Here is a 19,026-nt window from a genome sequence, read left to right on the forward strand (position 1 = left end):
CCAGGTTCTCTAAATCTTAGGTATACCTAGTAAATCCAAAGCCAATCTTGTCAAATTTGAACAGATTCAAAAAGAGATGAGATTAAGGCATGTTTTCACTGCTTCGTTTGAGCCTCATTTTGAACAGTAAACTGCTAAAAAATGATCAGCAAGTGGAATTACCCATTAAAGCAATCACTTTGACAGCAGTGTCCATCCTCAGCCATGCATGTGCTGAACCTAACCTTGAAAGTTCTGCACTACTGGACTGGAGCTCAGTGAAAAAGGAAGCATGGGGAATAAGGAAGGTAAGTAACTAATACTCATTAATGCTCTCTAATTCAGTTTAATATAGCGGTTAGCAAATATATAAAAGAAGCTGAAAACTCTGCCTTTTTTTTTTTTTTACTAAGTTTACACAGATTTCTATTAACATTTAACCAACACAGTTTTTTGACATATAATGGTAGTGTAATAATAATCCAGTTTTTCACAGTTTTACATATTATTTTTCTTAGTGAAAAGTCTTCTCATTTATTCCACACATTCAACTTTAGAGAATAATACATTTGCTATTCAGCTCTGGGGGAAGTAAGACAATTTTTTTATGATTCACCATTTTTTTTTTTTTTTAAAGAAATCACGAAACATAAAACTTTGTAAAAAGTTGTCCATCTCTTCTACTGAATGCAGAGATTATTGAGGCACATGAAAAACACTGAATATCACTGTATACCATTTAAACCACTATGCAGAATAAATTGTGGACATACAGATTTTACACATTTCGAAAACTTGCAAACCTGACCTTTATCTAAACAAAAGGCTTTGAAAACCCTTACAGTTATGCCTGAACTTTACTGACCAGTAACAAAAGAAATCTTTGAAACTATAAACCATTAAACGCTTGTTTGCCAAATGCTTTTTTCCTTACAATTGTTTGATTTTGAAAATACATTTTTGTCCATTTTGTTATTATTTGGTAATAAGCTCATACAGCGGGTAATAATAGGGTTTTTCATACTATGCATTACTCCCAGGAAAGATTAAAGTGGAATTCTGGTGGAAACCATTGGAAAACAAAGGTTTTCAAATCAACTGGGTCCAGAAAGTTAAACAAACTTCGATTTTTAAATATGAAGCCTTCCAGTACTTATCAGCTGCTGTATACTACAAATAAATTTGTGTAGTTCTTTCCAGTCAACAGTGACAACAGTGCTCTCTGCTGACATCTCTGTCCGTGTCAGGAACTGTCCAGATTAGAAGCTTATCCCAATAGAAAACCTCTACCTGCTCTGGACAGTTCCTGACACGGACAGAGGTGGCAGCAAAGAGCACCGTTGTCAGACTGGAAAGAACTTCACAAATCTCTCTGTAGTATATCTGTGGTATACAGCAGCTGATAAGTACTGGAAGGGTTAATATTTTTAACCTCTTCAGGACACAGGGCGTATGGATACGCCCTGCATCCTGAGTCCTTAAGGACGCAGGGCGCATTCATACGCCCGTGGGAAATCCGGTCCCCACCGCTAGCCAGTTGGGGACCGGAGCCGGATGCCTGCTGAAATCGTTCAGCAGGCATCGCAGCATATTGCCCAGGGGGGGTCATGATGATGGCCGCAGATTGCTGGACAATTCAGCCCAGCGATCTGCGGCGGATTCCGGGTCAATCGGGTCTACAGTGACCCAGAATTACTGGCTGATCGGGGCGGTCGAGGCGGCCCCAAACAGCCATAGCCAGCAGGGGTGAGGTGGCACTGGTGCCACCTCACGATCGCCCCGATTCGTCGGCCGGTTTACCGGCCGACCAATCAGGGCACCTGCTGCGGGTGTCACTCCCGCAACCCGCTCTGCCCCTCTTCCGAAGGACGTGAGCGGGTGCGGGAAGTGGACCCCGGCAGCTGAGGACCCCGATCCCCGGTGTCCCTGTTGGGATCGGGGCCCCAGGAGCGGCGGCGGCGGCGAGGGATTGACCTGAAGTGGCGGCTTGCAGGTGAGTGAGAGCCTCCTGCTGTTGCTTAGCAACAGCTCCAAGCATGCAAAAAGGGCATGCTGGGAGCTGTAGTTATGCAACAGCAGGAGGCAGACCACCACAACTCCCAGCATTCCCTTATGGGCATGCTGGGACTTATAGTTTTGCAACAGCTGGAGGCACATTTTTTCTATGGAAAAGTGTACCTTCAGCTGTTGTAGAACTTCAACTACCAGCTTGCACAAACAGCCAAAGTGCATGCTGGGAGTTGTAGTGGTGCATCTGCTTGTTGCATAACTACAACTCCCAGCATGCCCGTTGGCTGTCGGTGACTGCTTAGAGTTGTAGTTTTGCAACAGCTGAAAGCACACTGGTTGTGAAACTCAGAGTTTTTTTTTATCTAACTCAGTGTTTCACGACTGGTGTGCCTCCAGCTGTTGCAAACTACAACTGCCAGCATGCACCATACATGCTGGGAGTTGTAGTTTTGCAACAGCTGGAGGCACACTGGTTGTGAAACACTGAGTTAGGTCACAAACTCAGTGATACATAACCAGTATGCCTACAACTGTTGCAAAACTAAAACTCTCAGCATATACAGTCTGTCAGTGCATGCTGGGAGTTGTAGTTTTGCAACAGCTGAATGTCCTCCCCCCCCCCCCCCCCCCAATGTGAACGTACAGGGTACACTCACATGGGCGGAGGTTTACAGTAAGTGTCCGGCTGCAAGTTTGAGCTGGGGCAAATTTTCTACCGCAGCTCAAACTGCCAGCGAGAAACTACTGTGAACCCCTGCCCGTGCGACTGAACTCTAAAAACACTACACTACACTACACTAACACAAAATAAAATAAAAAGTAGAAAACACTACATATACACATACCCCTACACAGCCCCCCTCCCCAATAAAAATGAAAAATGTCTGGTACGCCACTGTTTCCAAAACGGAGCCTCCAGCTGTTGCAAAACAACTACTCCCAATATTACCAGACAGCCACTGACTGTCCAGGCATGCTGGGAGTTTTACAACAGCTGGAGGCACCCTGTTTGGGAATCACAGGCGTAGAATACCCCTATGTCCACCCCTATGCAAGTCCCTAATTTAGGCCTCAAATGCGCATGGCGATCTCACTTTGGAGCCCTGTCGTATTTCAAGGCAACAGTTTAGGGTCACATATGGGGTATCGCCGTCCTCGGGAGAAATTGTGTTACAAATTTTGGGGGGTATTTTCTGCTTTTACCCTTTTTAAAAATTTAAAATATTTGGGAAAACAAGCATTTTAGGTAAAAATGTTATTTAATTTTTTTACATATGCAAAAGTCGTGAAATACCTGTGGGGTATAAAGGTTCACTTAACCCCTTGTTACGTTCCCCGAGGGGTCTAGTTTCCAAAATAGTTTGCCATGTATTTTTTTTTTGTTGTTCTGGCACAATAGGAGCTTCCTAAATGTGGCATGCCCCCAGAGCAAAATTTGCTTTCAAAAAGCCAAATGTGACTCCTTCTCTTCTGAGACCTGTAGTGCGCCAGCAGAGCACTTTTCACCCCCATATGGGGTGTTTTCTGAATCGGGAGAAATTGTGCTTCAAATTTTGGGGGGGTATTTTCTGCTATTACCCTTTTTAAAAATGTTACATTTTGGGGAAAACAAGCATTTTAGGAAAAAAAAAATCTTTTTACATATGCAAAAGTCGTGAATCACCTGTGGGGTATTAAGGATCACTTTACCCCTTGTTATGTTCCCCGAGGGTTCTAGTTTCCAAAATGGTATGCCATGTGGGTTTTTTGTTGGCTGTTCTGGCACCATAGGGGCTTCCTAAAGGTGGCATGCTCCCCAAAAACCATTTGTCGCTCCTTCCCTTCTGAGCCCTCTACTGCGCCCGCCGAACACTTTACATAGACATATGAGGTATGTCCTTACTCACAAAAAATTGGGTTTCAAATACCAGTAAAAATTTTCTCATTTTTACCCCTTGCAAAAATTCAAAAATTGGGTCTACAAGAACATGCGAGTGTAAAAAATGAAGATTGTGAATTTTCTCCTTCACTTTGCTGCTATTCCTGTGAAACACCTAAAGGGTTAAAACACTGACTGAATGTCATTTTTAATACTTTGGGGGTGCAGTTTTTATAATGGGGTCATTTGTGGGGTATTTCTAATATGAAGACCCTTCAAATCCACTTCAAAACTGAACTGGTCACTGTTATACAAAATAGTGAGTTTGAAAATTTTGTGAAAAATGTGAAAATTGATGCTGAACTTTGAAGCCCTCTGGTGTCTTCCAAAAGTAAAAACTCATAAATTTTATGATTCAGACATAAAGTAGACATATTGCATATGTGAACCACAATTTTTTTATTTTTAATATCCATTTTCCTTACAAGCAGAGAGCTTCAAAGTAAGAAAAATGCTAAGTTTTCAATTTTTTCATAAAATTTTGGGATTTTTCTCCAAGAAAGGATGCAAGTTACCACAAAAATTTACCACTATGTTAAAGTAGAATATGTCACGAAAAAACAATCTCGGAATCAGAATGATAACTAAAAGCATCCCAGAGTTATTAATGTTTAAAGTGACAGTGGTCAGAATTGTAAAAAATGGCCGAGTCCTGAAGGTGAAAAAGGGCTTAAGGGGTTAAATAGAAGTAATTTACAAATCTGTTTATCTTTCTGGTACCAGTTGATTTAAAAAAGAAAATTTCCCCTTTAAGAGTTTGCATCAACACACCATTTGGTAACACGTTGCCTGCCTATGGTCTGGGTGCTGCTGAATAGAATTTGTGCATTTTGCTTTGTCCATTAGGTTTAAAATAATAGATTTTAGATAAGCAATCACTCAGCCTACCAATATTAATCCCATTTGTGGTGGGCCAGTACAGAAGTGGCCCTTCTGTACACTATTGTATCAGGTGGACTCAGTCCCAGTCCCCTGGTCTCCACACTACTCAGAACTCTCATGATTTCCTCTGTGATATAAAGAGTTAATGTATTATATTCATGTTAATGTGCCTTAAAATGTTGTCACTAAGTCTTATGTAGCCAGGGAAGGTGTCAGTGACACGGTGAGTTATGGGCGACCTATAGGACCCCTCCAAATAGCTCCCTTAGATATCCAGTGCTGAAAAGCTTATCCCATATCCTAAAGATAGGGGATACTTTTAGATCGCGGGGGGACCGACCGCTGGGGCCCCCCGAAATCTCCTGTACGGGGCCCCGGCAGCCCGCGGGAAGGGGGCATGTTGACCACCGCACGAAGCGGCTGCTGACATGCCCCCTCAATACAACTCTGTGGCAGAGCCGGAACACTGCCTTTGGCAATCTCCGGCTCTGCCATAGTGAAGTATTGAGGGGGCGGGGCAGCCGCCGCTTCGTTCGGTTGTCGACACCCGCTATCTGGCCAGCGAGACTGGGCCCCATACAGGAGATCGCTGGGGGGCCCCCCCGCGATCTGAAACTCATACCATATCCTTAGGATAGGGGATAAGTTTTTCCGCACTGGACAACCCATTTAAATAGCAGGGAGGAGCTAGCCTAGTCAATCTTAGTACATGCTGAGGTAAAGTCAAGTCAAGACCTGAGAGTGTCTGCTGTACCGAGGGAGACCAGGCCAAAGCCTGGTAAGCAAATACAGGGGAGAAGTCTAGTCAGCATAGTCAAGTTGTCAAGACTAAAGTCAGCGTGGGACTTCATAATTGAGTCCAAGTCCACTACAAGTCCCAGCGAGCCCGCACATTTCCTAAAGTCACTAGTCATCTCCTTGGGCATAACTGATCTTTAAAGGCTATAACATCTGCCTGCCTCAGTAAAGCTGCCATTGCTCCGTAACCTTGCATCAGAGTGATTATTTGCCCCGTGCCTGGCAGAGAAACTGGCGGCCATACCTCGGGTGGTGTAGAGGATACCCATTCCCTGACGTCACGAGTGCCAAGGGTTAATAACATCTGCCCTAAGGGTTATAACATCTGCCCTTCATCACATCCCTCACCACAACTTTTGGCGTCATATGAACAGGATACGGGTGTGCGCCTTATGCGAATACAACCCCCCAGTCTGAACTGTGTCTGTACTGCCGAAAATTCTCACATCTATGTGAAAAGAAATTGCGCCCAAAAGTGTACAGGACTATGTCTGTAAAACTCATATGTTGAGAGGCACTTGTGAAAGAGAGGGGGAGGTGAAGAAAGGTTTACTGTCTGCCACTGTGAAAAGTATTGAAGTTGCGCAGCCCTGTGTAAAATCAGTACCTAAAAGGGTTAATCCGGTCCAGCGATTCCCACGTGCTTGAGGGGCCGCAGATCTGCCCACAGCAGTCCCCAGCGGTGACGACTCTTCAGCCCATCAAGGTGGAACCAAAAGGACCGCCCTCTGTTGCACAGGGGAAGACTTTCCTGACTGGACCCAAATAGGAAGTTCCCTGGGCGCAGCCATCTTGGAAGCTCCGGCTGCTGCGTTCATGCCCGGCTGTTGTATGCAAAGTCAGAGCTGCACCGCAACTCCTGAAAGCCTCACCAATCATCAATACAGAGTCTCTGGTATGCCAGGTCTGCTACCATCACCCCGGTATTGTCTGCAAGTCTGGCTATTAAGTCTCCTGTCACCAGGTACCTGCAAAATAGAGGGGGAGTTTCTGCTATTGTTACCCCCCATCATCCAAACAAAAGCTGAAGCAGCCCCTCGCCAGCTCTCTTAAAGGGCAATGGACCTCATCTTCCTTAAAGCGATAGCGCTCTCACAAATACACAAGATGTCTGCATCAAACGCCACAGATCAAGTGGGCGTCAGTGCCTCTCCATCTCCCATGGCAAGCCCACCACCTGGTCCAGCAGCTAGTGTCCTGTCTCCTGCAAGCATCAACAACCCTGGTGTTCCAACGTCCACACCGGTATTCATGGGGAATCCTGTCCTTCCTACTTACAATGGAGACCCCTTCACCCTAAGGGCTTTCAAAGAGAGAATGCAGAGCTTGTTTGTCATTTACTCTTTCCTGTCTAACCAACAGGTGCTACTGCTAAAGGGACAACTCCAGGGACTGGCACTAGAGCATGTCCGCACCTGGTCAGCATCTGAGAATTCGACTGTGGAACAGATATTTGAAGGACTGTACCAGGTATTTGAGTCACATTCTCCATCAGAGGTACATCTCTAGCTGTATGAAAGGCCCATCTAGTCTGCATCTAGTTTGGATTTCTCTTTAGTATACAGCCCCTAAAAAGCACTGGAAGGATTAAGATGTTTTAATAGAAGTGATTTACAAATCTGTTTAACTTTCTGGCACCAGTTGATTTAAAAAAAAAAAAGGTTTCCATGGGAGTACCCCTTTAAACAAGACATTGAACAATTGACTAAGGCTATCAAGGAGCTCGCCACCCGGCCTGCTACACTTTCCTGTGAACAATCCTTGCCTAGAAAACCCCCTCTGCTCCTGCCTCACGTAATCCCAGTTACTGTGCTCCTCTACCCGCTAGGTATTCTGGGAGTAACAGATGCTTTTGTACTTACTGTAACAAGTCCAGTCACTGGAAAATGCAGTGCTGGGGTTTAAACAGAATTCCCTCTGAGGTCAAGCACCGGCCCTCAGGAGAACAGTCATCAGGTCCGATCACCGAACGACCTATATCAGGACTCTCACTTTATGTCACCTCCTGTCCCCTTGTAATGGTTATTGTAGAAGGTGTACCTTTAGAGGCGTTAATAGGTGCAGGATCACAAGAGTCTACCATATCTAAACGTATTTTCTATCAGCATTGGGATGCTAGTCTATTGTGTGAGCCTGATGATGTTAAGTTCAGGGTAGTTGCAGGTAATGGACAACTAGTCCCCAGACTAATGGACAACTAGTCCCCATGGACACTGTGAGCAAACAATTCAATTGGATGAACATGTACTTACAGGGCAGGGAGTGATTGTAACTAATGTGACAGATAAGGGATCTGCTGAATTCATATTGGGGATGAACATTATGAGAAATTGTTTTACTGAGATTCTAGATGACTTGTATGCCTCTCTTCCCAATATGCCCCCTTCAGATAGGCAGGCTGCGTACCACCTGAAAGTCCTACAAGCGGAACAGAAGTTTGCCAACAGGCAAGGAGAGATCTGAAGAGTATGAGTCCAAGACATCAGGTCGGTGATCTTGAAACCCAACACTGAGATCATTATATGGTGCCTTGCATGTCCCGGAGTCAAGAATCAGGATTATCAGACCCTGCTGGAACCCATGCAGCTAAAAGATCAAGGTCTCAAACGGAAGAGTACCGGTATGGTTACTTAACCTGTCTGGTTCTGCAACTGTCTTATCCAAATACACTGCAGTAGCCCAGTTGTACCTCCTAGAGTCGAGAGACATTGTGACTGAACGTCTGGTGGCCCAAAAGCATGCGGCCCAAGTCATCAGTGGATCCAATACTAATCCTCCAGAACCGTGGTGGACACAACTCCATGTTGGGGATGCCACTACCTCCTGGGATTAGGTCAATGGAGTCACGAATGTCGCCAAGAGGTATCATGAATCTTTCAGTAAGCACCCGACCAACTTTGGGAAGACTTCAATGATCCAGCACCGTATCCTCACAGGTGACAGACCGCCTATTAAAGAGAGACACTGTCCAGTCGCACCTGGCATGTATCAAACTATCAAGAAGATGTTGGCCAACATGAAGGAGGCAGACGTGATCCAAGAAAGTCAGAGTTCCTGTACGGCACCACTCGCCCGAGTTAAAAAGAAAGATGGAACTATCCGTTTCTGTGTTGACTACAGGAAGTTGAACAACGTTACACATAAGGACACTTATCCCTTACCATGAATTGAGGAGTAGCTTATTGCCCTTGAGTCTGCTGCTTACTTCTCTACTCTGGACTTATCCATTGGGTAATGGCAAGTCCCATGGCCACGGAGGACCAGGAGAAGACCTCCTTTGTGAAACCCATGGGGTTGTTTGAATTCAAAAGTATGCCTTTGGGCTGTGCAATGCCACTGCTATGTTCCAGCATCTGATGGAAAGGTGCCTGGGACATCTGAATGTCTTGTTATACCTGGACGATATCATTGTGTATTCCAAGTGTCACCAGGAACACCTCAGTCAGCTGTCAGACATCTTTAAAGTCCTGATCAAACATGGGCTGAAGAACAAGCCATCCAAGTGTCACTTGCTTAAACCCCAAGTCCATTACCTGGGTCATGTTGTCATCGCAGAGGGAGTCCAGCCGAATCCTGAAAAGGTGCATGCTGTCAAGACCTGGCCTACTCCGCGCATGGTGAAAGATGTCAGGAGCTTCTTGGGATTCACCGGCTACTACCGCTGTTTCATCCCACACCTCACCCAAATTGCAGAACCCCTTACATCTCTCCTGCGGGGAACAGCAGGGGAATTACAGTGGAAGACTACCTATTGATTGGGCCAAGGAACAAGAGACATTGTTTCAAGCGTCTGCTGACACAGCCACCCATCTTTGTGTATCCGGATTACACTCAGCCATTCCGGCTATATACTGATGTCAGTTTTGAAGGCTTAGGAGTTGTCCTGTCCCAAGTCCAAGATGGTCAAGAGAGAGTTATTGTCTACGCCAGTGGAAATCTGCGAGTGGCGGAGAAGAACAATACCAATTACAGTTCATTCAAGTTGGAATTTCTCGCCCTGGTATGGGCCGGGACAGAAAAGTACAAAGATTATTTGGCTGCCATGCCATTTACTGTCTACACGGATAATAATCCTTTGGCCCATCTGAACACTGCAAATTGAACGCCCTTGAACAGGGATGGGCTTCAAGACTAGCTAATTACAACTTCACCATCAAGTACAGAAGCGGCAAGTCAAACATCACTGCCGATGTCCTGTCTCGAATGACCCCCAGCGAAGAGCTACCTGTCCAAGACAAGTGGGAAGTCATGGAGATGCCCCCATTTTACCAACGGTTTGTAAACCAGAATGTTGTTGCCGCCCTTGTGAACATTGAGCCCAGGTCCGAGAAGGTTAAAGAAGACCTGTATACGTGGAGGACTCTACAGAAGGAAAGTCAAGTCATGGGGGATCTGTTGGACTACCTTCTGGCTGGGCCCATTGTGACTATGACCTGAAGCGTCCGTGGCGACAGAAGAAAAGACTGTGCACAAAGGACAGTTGTACCGAAATTCTTTGGATACGGTCTATGGTGATCGACTTCATCAGATCCTAGTTCCCCAAAGAGACACGGCAATGGTCTTCAATGCATATCATGACCAGTCAGGACACTTTGGAGTTCACAAGACCGAAGCCACCATCGAGAAATGGTGCATTGAATGTTCTGTCTGTAATGTCACAAAGAATTTGCCCAAGGATGCAAGAGCACTCCTCCACTCCTTCCAGAGTCACAGACCCAATCAGCTGGTCACGTTAGACCATGTGAAGTTGTCTCCTACCCGGTCTGGGTACACATATGCTCTCACCATGGTGGACTACTTCTCAAGGTGGGTTATTGTTGTCCCCGTCAAAGATCTCACAGCCAAGACGACGGCTCAGATGTTTTACTCTAAATGGGTACAGACCCTTATATGTCCCAAGTCTGTCTCAACTGGCCGTGGAATGGCCCTTGAGGCTCAACTTTTTCAGGAACTCTATCAATTCCACGACTGCAAGAAACTAAGAACCAACACCTATCACCCTCAAGGAAATGGGCTCTGTGAGCAGATCAATCAAGTCTTTATCCATATGCTGCGAGCAACCTTGGTGTCACAACAAGAAGAGTGGCCCCGGCTACTACCTGAGTTGCCGGAGTTCTACTGGGTATACCCCTTTCTACTTGATGATGGGATGGCATGTACAAGTCGGGTTGCAATCCCCGATCAACAATTCTCCTCAAGCATCTTACGAGTGGGTTTCTGATCATCAAAGGCGGATCCTAGAAGCCAAAGAGATCGTCAGTAAAAAGATGGGCGAGGCCCAACAAAGGCAACAGGACGACTACAACCGTCATGCCACAACAGAGCAACTATAGGTGGGGGACAAAGTCTGGTTAAGAAAATTCCTGAGAACAGACAAGTTGGATTCTATATGGGAGGTGGAGCCCTACACCGTCACAGCTATTCCCTTCACTGAGTCCGATGTTTCTGAAATCCAGAAGCCTGGGTATGAGCCACAAGTTGTTCACAGAAACCGTATCAAAATCTGTCTAAAAGAAGATCTCCCGGCGGCTCCACCACCACCACCTTCATGTACCAGACCAGTCCATGAATATGTGCCTGGTGAAGGGATACATCCCCCTATGGATCTCCCTATGTTTTCACCCCCTCAACCCACGTATTTCTGTCAACCTCTGACTCCTGGATTGTCACCATTGGCTCCGGTTTATGTGTCAGCTCCAAGAACCCCAGCAACTCCAGTCTATGCTCCGGCTCCCACCATACCAGCAGTCTATATCCAGCTGGCCCGGTACTCAGTGCAAGATCAAGTCCAAATTCCAGTGCCCACTGGAGAAGTACCTATGGAGCTTCCAGATGTCCCTCCAGTTCCTGGCCCTCCAGAGATGGTGCTGCGCAGGTCACAGCGGTCTACACAAGGTCAGAGAATAAAGCACTTATAAATAAAATAGTCACTAGAAACACGCATTAGTATGTCAAAATTGTCTAGTCTTCAATGAATGTTGTCCATTGTAATATAGAGTAAGTATAAATGTATCTCAGACAGTAATGCAAATATTGCATTTTACGTACAGAGGCTAGTCATGTACAGTATACTGTTAGGTCTGTAGCCTTGTTGTCAGAGTATATTCAGCCCATAGTAGCTATGAAATTTAAATGGTCTAATGCCTACTGTTTTCCTGTTCACTAAGCACAGGGTTCTCTTGTAGCCAGAGAGATCCCCTGAAAGTGTAAGTGGCACATAAAAGTGGCAGAGCTATTGTTGTTTACTTTTTCATGCATTGTAAAAAAGTAAATATAACTTCTATTCAATTGTTACGGGGTGAAGTAGCATATGCCGATGGGCCCCGTTAGCACAGGCATCAAGGTAAAGAGCCTCAGGCAGCCAAATCTACTTAAATTCTCACAAATAAAAGCAGTTTTTAAGTCAAAACAATTTACACAGTAAATTGTTGATTTCATCCTGGTTGAGTTCTCCTTTGCACATGAGCATGTAAGGACGTTGTTCAAAATGCCACATGGACTCTACCCCAGGTTATCAGCCCTGTGCAGGACATTTGAAAAATGCCTCATTAACTGTTTACCCTTGTTTTAGGCCAGTGGCCTTGTCCTTCATCCATCTTGAAGGACTAGACGCCAAGGACAGCTTCATTTAAGAGGGGGAGTTTGTGGTGGCACATTACAGAAGTGTCCCTTCTGTACACTGTTAGTCCTATCAGGTAGACTCAGTCCCAGTCCCCAGGCCTCCACACTCCTCAGGACTCTCATCATTTCTTCTGTGATATAAAGAGTTAATGTATTATATTCATGTTAATGTGCCTTTAAATATTGTCACTAAGTCTTATGTAACCAGGGAAGGTGTCAGTGACCAGGGGACTTGTGGGTGACCTATAGGACCCCTCCAAATTCCTCCCTTAAATAGCAGGGAGGAGCTAGCCTAGTTAGACTTAGTGCATGCTGAGGTACAGTCAAGTCAAGACCTGAGAGTGTCTGGTGTCCTGAGGGAGACCAAGGCCTAAGCACGCAGCCACACTTCCATCATTAGTGAACCCCCTTCAGGTGAATGTCAAAGCCTGGTAAGCAAATATAGGGGAGAAGTCTAGTCAGCATAGTCAAGTCTGGCAAGTCTAAAGTCAGCGTGGGACTGCATAATTGAGTCCACTAAAAATCCCAGCTAGCCCGCAAGTCTCCTATAGTCACTGGTCATCTCCTTGGGCCTAACTGAGCTGCAAAGACTATAACATTTGTCTGCCTCAGTAATGCTGCCGTTGTTCCGTAACCTTGCATCGGAGTGATTATTTGCCCCGCGCCTGGCCCAGGAACCAGTGGCTATACCTCGGGTGATGTAGAGGATAACCATGCCCTGGCGTCACGAATACCAAGGGTTAATAACATCTGCCCTAAGGGTTATAACATCTGCTCTTCATCACACCCCTCACCACACATTCAATCTAGTTATATGTATAGTAAAACAAACTGTTGCATGGATCTAATATCCTTAATCTTCAAAAATAAGTTGAATCCAAGTTGGATTTTTTCAAATCTAGTAATATTCATGTTAGCCACAATTGATCAAGCATTGCAAGTCTGTGTTTAAAATCTATAAAAGTATGTATATGTGTGCTTTACAGCATTAACCCATTAAGGACGCATGACGTATGCATACGTCTCCGCACCCTGGGCTTTAAGGACCCATGACGTATGAGTACGTCATGGTGTTTTCCGGTCCCTGCCATGTGCCGAGCAGAGATCGGAAGCAGATGCCTGCTGAAATGCTTCAGCAGGCATCCAGGGCAAACGCCGTGGGGGGCCATGTAGGCCCCCCATGTCGGCGATCGTCGCAAATCGCGAGGGAAATCACCCCTGCGATCTGTGGCAATACCGGGCTGATCGGGTCTCTGGGATCCAACCGCCCGGTAATTTAGCATGATCCCGGTTGTCACAGACAGCCAGGACCATGCTGAAGCATAGGAGCGAGGTGGCAAGCCTGCCACCTCCTCCTATCCCCTGCGATTCCTCGGTTAGCTAACCGACCAATTGCAGGGGGAGGGGGGGGCGGTTACTTCCTCCCGCCCTGCCCGGCCCCTGGAAGTCCGGAGAGAATGGGAGGAAGACCGGAGGATGCGGCGGGGGACGGGGGAGTGCTGGGGCCCGGCCCCGTTACTTACCTCGTCCCTGAAGACCCGGATCCCGGCATTGGAGATGGAGGCGGTGGCGACAGGTGAGTGGATCTTCAGCAGCGTCGCGGGACCTTTGCAGCAGTCCAGACCGCCGTAAAGCGATCTGGACTGCTCCATTTGGTTCCCTTACACTACAACTCCCAGCATGCCCAGACAGCCCTTGGCGTCCGGGCATGCTGGGAGTTGCAGTTTTGCAACACCTGGAGGTCCGCAGTTTTGGGAACACTGTGCCCTTCCAGATGTTGCAAAACTACACATCCTCAGCATGCCCTTACTGTCCAGGTCTGCTGGGAGTTGTAGTTCTGTAACATCTGACCCTTCAGATGTTGCAGAACTACAACTCCCAGCATGCCTGGACAGTTTTGGCATACTGGGAGTTGTAGTTTTGCAACATCTGGAAGGGCACAGATTGGGAACCACTGTATTAGTGGTCTGCAAATTGTAGTCCTCCAGATGTTGCAAAACTACAACTCCAAGCATGCTGGGAGTTGTAGTTCAGCAACATCTGGCTCTAAACACACTGGTTGGGAGACATTGTCTGTTTCCTAACTCATTGTTTCCCAACCCGTGTGCCTCCAGCTGTTGCAAAACTATAACTACCAGCATGCACTGATAGACTGTGCATGCTGGGAGTTGTAGCTTTGCAACAGCTGGAGGTCCCCCCCCCCCCCCCCTGTGAATGTACAGGGTACATTCACATGGGCAGGGGGCTTACAGTGAGTATCAGGCTGCAAGTTTGCGATGCAACAAATTTTGCGCGGAAGCTCAAACTCGCAACGGGAAACTCGCTGTAATCCCCCGCCCGTGTGAATGTACTTTAAAAACACTACACTACACTAACACAAAATAAAATAAAAAGTAAAAAACACTACATTTATACATACCCCTACACAGCCCCCCTCCCCTCCCCAATAAAAATGAAAAATGTCTGGTACGCCACTGTTTCCAAAATGGAGCCTCCAGCTGTTGAAAAACAACAACTCCCAGTATTGCTGGACAGCTGTTGACTGTCCAAGCATGCTGGGAGTTTTGCAACAGCTCGATGCACCCTGTTTGGGAATCACTATGCAAATCCCTAATTCAGGCCTCAAATGCACATGGCGCTCTCTCACTTCGGAGCCCTGTCGTATTTCAAGGCAATAGTTTAGGGCCACATATGGGGTATCGCCGTACTCGGGAGAAATTGCCTAACAAATTTTGGGGGGCTTTTTCTCCTTTCACCCCTTATGAAAAGGTGAAGCTGGGGTCTACACCAGCATGTTAGTGTAAAAAAATAAATTGTTTACACTAACATGCTGGTGTTGCCCTATACTTTTATTTTGACAAGAGGTAAAAGGGAAAAAAGCCTGCCAAAATTTGTAATGTAATTTCTCCCGACTACAGAGATACCCCATATGTGGGCGCAAAGTGCTCTGGGGGCGCACGACAAGGCCCAGAAGGGAGAGTGCACCATGAACATTTGAGGTGATTTGCACAGGGGTGGCTGATTGTTACAGCGGTTTTGACAAACGCAAAAAAAAAAAAAAAAAACACATGTGACCCCATTTTGGAAACTACATCCCTCACAGAATGTAATGAGGGGTGCAGTGAGAATTTACACCCCACTGGTGTCTGATAGATCTTTGGAACTGTGGGCTGTGCAAATTAAAAATTTTGTACAGCCCAAAGTTCCAAAGATCTGACAAACACCAGTGGGGGGTAAATGCTCACTGTACCCCTTGTTACGTTCCTCAAGGGGTCTAGTTTCCAAAATGGTATGCCATTTGGGGGTTATTTTGCTGTCCCGACACCATAGGAGCTTCATAAATGCCACATGCCCCCGAGCAAAATTTGCTCTCAAAAAGCAAAATATGACTTCTTCTCTTCTGAGCATTGTAGTTCGCCCGTAGTGCACTTCCGGTCAAACTATGGAGTTCCTCCATACTCAGAAGAGATGGGGTTACACATTTTGGGGGGTATTTTCTGTTATTAACCCTTGCAAAAATCTGAAATTTGGGGGGAAACACACATTTTAGTGACATTTTTTTACATATGCAAAAGTTGTGAAACACCTGTGGGGTATTAAGGCTCACTTTATTCCTTGTTACGTTCCTCAAGGGGTCTAGTTTCCAAAATTGTATGCCAAGTGTTTTTTTTTTGCTGTTCTGGCACCATAGGGGCTTCCTAAATGCAACATGACCCCCAAAAACCATTTCAGAAAAAACCCTTGTCGCTCCTTCGCTTCTGAGCCCTCTACTGCGCCTGCCGAACACTTTACATAGACATATGAGGTAGCTTACTCGAGAGAAATTGGACTACAAACATAAGTATCATTTTCTCCTTTTACCCCTTGTAAAAATTCAAAAATTGGGTCTACAAGAACATGCGAGTGTAAAAAATGAAGATTGTGAATTTTCTTCTTCACTTTGCTGCTATTCCTGTGAAACACCTAAAGGGTTAAAACGCTAGCTGAATGTCATTTTGAATACTTTAGGGGGTGCAGTTTTTATAATGGGGTCATTTGTGGGGTATTTCTAAGATGAAGACCCTTCAAATCCACTTCAAACCTGAACTGTCCCTGAAAAATAGTGAGTTTGGAAATTTTGTGAAAAATTGGAAAATTGCTGCTGAACTCTGAAGCCCTCTGATGTCTTCCCAAAGAAAAAACACGTCAATTTTATGATGCAGACATAAAGTGGACATATTGTATATGTGAATAAAAAAAATTATTATTTGGAATATCCATTTTCCTTACAAGCAGAGAGCTTCAAAGTTAGAAAAATGCAAAATTTTCAAATTTTTCATCAAATTTGGGGATTTTTTACCAAGAAAGGATGCAAGTTACCACAAAATTTTACCACTATGTTAAAGTAGAATATGTCACGAAAAAACAATCTCAGAATCAGAATGATAACTAAAAGCATTCCAGAGTTATTAATGTTTAAAGTGACAGTGGTCAGATGTTCAAAAAATGGCCGGGTCCTAAGGTGTAAAATGGCTGGGTCCTTAAGGGGTTAAAGGGCTTTTCTCAAGGCAAAAACATATCTTGTTATATGCCTCTGAGTTCAAAAACAGAACAGCCTGAAAAGTCCCCTCCTCCAATCCCCTGCTGCTGTTCTGAAGTCTAATATTTTCCACTGCTTTCTTCTTTTTTCTGCTTCTAACCACTGGGCTGAGCAATCAGAACCTACCTACATGGAATGCCATTGGAAGCAGAAAGGACAGCAGTGGGGACTGAAAGAGCTTAGAACAGCAGGGTATCAGGAAAGGCGAGTATGCAGTCGTTCTTGTCTTTATTGTACTGGAAGGCATATAAGAAAACAAATTTGTACCCTTAAAACCCTTTCTAACAGATGTTCAGTGCCTGACCTACTGTAGAAAAAAATTCAACCCCCCCCCCATCAAAAGATTCCTTGGAGATCATGTACTCCACCTACAACCTCATTCTTGCTGTGTCATGATAACCACACCATGTTTTTTCTTTTATTGTATAAACGAAAGGTTACATTTTAAGCCAAAGCCAGATTTCAAGGTCAGTAACATATTAACCCAGAAACAACAATGTGTAATGCTTAAAGAGATCAGTTTCTAATTCTAGGTGTCAGGACCCCTGTCACATCCTGTGGTCATAGTGATGACAGAGCAGCCTGGGGAGCTGCAGAGCTTGCAGTAATAGTGGTGATGGCTGGATGCTGTCAAGTGGTAACTATATTCATTTATAGTCATAATGTTTTACTAGTGCAGAAGGATGCTGAATGCTTAGTAAGGAATTTCAAATATTGCATAAAGCTACACGATACATAATTTCCTCAGAAGCTGTTTATCAGTGATTTCCTTACTTAGCAATTTTGCATTCTGAACAAGTCATCAATTACCAATAATGACATCTTATTTCACATACATGAAAATTAAATCAGGATGACAAGTACTTGAGGTTTAGATAAACCTCTTATATTTGGCGCAGCCCCTTGACGAAGCAAGTTGGTTTATTGATGGCTGAAATTAATCGGTAATCTTTTGAGAGAATAAATCATTAATAGGTTAATTATCTTATATGATTTCTCTGAAAAGCCTCTGATGTTTACATAGGTGTGAAGAGGTGGGTATTCTTAAACAATATTAAGAAAGGTGGTGATATTTTTGACATAATGTATTGAAAAGGAAGAGTTTTTTGCATTTCATTTTTTTCATTCATTGTTCAAGTTAATTCAGTTTAACAATAATACAAAGCATGAAAAACAGTGTGTAAAGGAAATTATTATAAACTACATTAGTGAGTATAAACCACCCTACATTCTAGTTTTACTTCTTTTTTTTTTACTTTTTACTAGTATTACAAGGCAGCTGACAGTGATCACTAGACTGCTGTTATAATATACTGCACTAGTATGCTAGTGCATTGTATTCAGCCTGTCAGCATAACATTAACAGGCAATATACCCTGCTATGCTGCACAACACCGCCAAGACCACAGACAACCATGATTTACAGACAACCATGGCAGACCTGGGGACCTTCACAAGACCACCGGCTGCCATATAAACTGGGAATTGCTGAGGCCAAAAATGTAGCGGTCACAATTTGAGAGCGGCAAGTGAAGGTTTAAACTACCCAGATTGGATTGTATTTACACAAGATTCATGGCTATTATACTAATGGCCAAGCTCCCACGATCCCTACACAGGAGAGCCTCACTGTGAAATCATGGTGGGCTAGAATAAGTACGTTTAATGACCTACATAAAAAGTCAGTGGTCGTTAAGAGGTTAATGTAGGGTTCTCAAGTCATTTCATAGGTCTTAAAAAGTACCAATGTCAGGGACCGACCAGGGGGGACAGGGGGAGTGAGCCCTAAACTGATCCTAAAACATCTCTCCCTGCCTACTTGCCCATCCATCCTAAACGATGGATCGACAACTGGGTGCCGGTCCCTTCCTGCGCTTAAGTGCAGTGCCATAAAAACACATACTATATATAGTTGGTCACAAGCCAGAACAGAAACAGAAAACTACTAGACAACCAGATATACCAGAGAGAATACAATTACTAACAGGGCAGAATATAAACCCACAAACAAAGCAGAATATAGTGAATTAACAAACAGTTCATAAACTGGATATCAGATAAATGGCAGACATGATAAAATGAACAAGACTTGGCATGATATGAGTAAACAGCAGAATCCAGGAGATGAAGGGGATAAACAGAAGAACTGAGAGCCAAAACACTAAACTGAACAGGTAACATAGGACACTGTTCACAAACAGGATATAAAAATAGGACACTGTTCATACTGGGACACAGA

Source organism: Hyla sarda, chromosome 7, assembly GCF_029499605.1.
Source record: "Hyla sarda isolate aHylSar1 chromosome 7, aHylSar1.hap1, whole genome shotgun sequence".
NCBI lineage: Eukaryota > Metazoa > Chordata > Amphibia > Anura > Hylidae > Hyla > Hyla sarda.